This window comes from Micropterus dolomieu, linkage group LG22 (assembly GCF_021292245.1).
Source record: "Micropterus dolomieu isolate WLL.071019.BEF.003 ecotype Adirondacks linkage group LG22, ASM2129224v1, whole genome shotgun sequence".
In the NCBI taxonomy this organism is placed as follows: Eukaryota; Metazoa; Chordata; class Actinopteri; order Centrarchiformes; family Centrarchidae; genus Micropterus; species Micropterus dolomieu.
In genome coordinates this window covers 2457854-2458636 of record NC_060171.1, presented here as the reverse complement: position 1 = coordinate 2458636, position 783 = coordinate 2457854, and the positions used below count along the sequence as shown (strand labels likewise).

Genomic DNA, 783 nt, shown 5'->3' with positions numbered 1-783 from the left:
GATTAATAACTCACCGCTCTGAAACTCTCGCTCCAGTCCGTGTTGCCGAGCCGGTCGGCAACACGTACGGCTGAACCCGAGCCGTTTACCGGCTTCTCGCCGACCCGCCCTTCTCTGCTTCTGATTGGCTAGTAGTCCTTAACTAGGAACTGAGCATGTGCAACTCCCAACAAAGATCATTTAGAGACAAGATGTATCACTCCATATGTGTTCTGGTACAACCCCTAAATAAGATTATGAACCTGAAAATTAGCAGAATACCACCTCATTAATTATATCACAATATTACTGTCTCTGAATTGTAATGCTTTACACTACTTCAGCGTTACTTTGAATTCCTTTCACGGCTGTTTAACAGGCGCATTATTCTGATAGTAAGATGCATAGGTGGGTTCTAGTGATATGCAGTTATATCCGCTGATCGGTATTTCTGATTAATAGCGGGGGGGGTAAATAGGATGAATCGTCTCCCCATTAAAATGTGCATTTACGCACGCAGTACAGCAGCATAACGTCATTGATTATTTGAATCTCCCGACACTCCGACAGAATCAGGATGAGCTGACAGCAGCCTCTCTAATCATGAAAGTAATTTGTTGAAGAAAACACACAGCCTATAGAAATCTATTTACCCACGATCCATCAGTGGAGCTACCGTCTTGTTAAGAGGAGCCGAGCTCCCCCATAGTTTGCACGTTGACGCTGTGTTAACCTGCACATCCTTTAATTGTTTTTAAGGCCGTGCACGTATTGGCTCCCGACCTCCTCGCGCTGTATCACTCG

General features: G+C 45.0%; 1 protein-coding gene across 1 annotated transcript in view; it reads left to right on the top strand.

The window, feature by feature from the left end:
- The window catches only part of LOC123961519 (receptor-type tyrosine-protein phosphatase beta-like), a 59685-nt gene that overhangs the window by 36313 nt on the left and 22589 nt on the right, over positions 1-783 (top strand). The gene's annotated exons all lie outside the window — the stretch shown is intronic.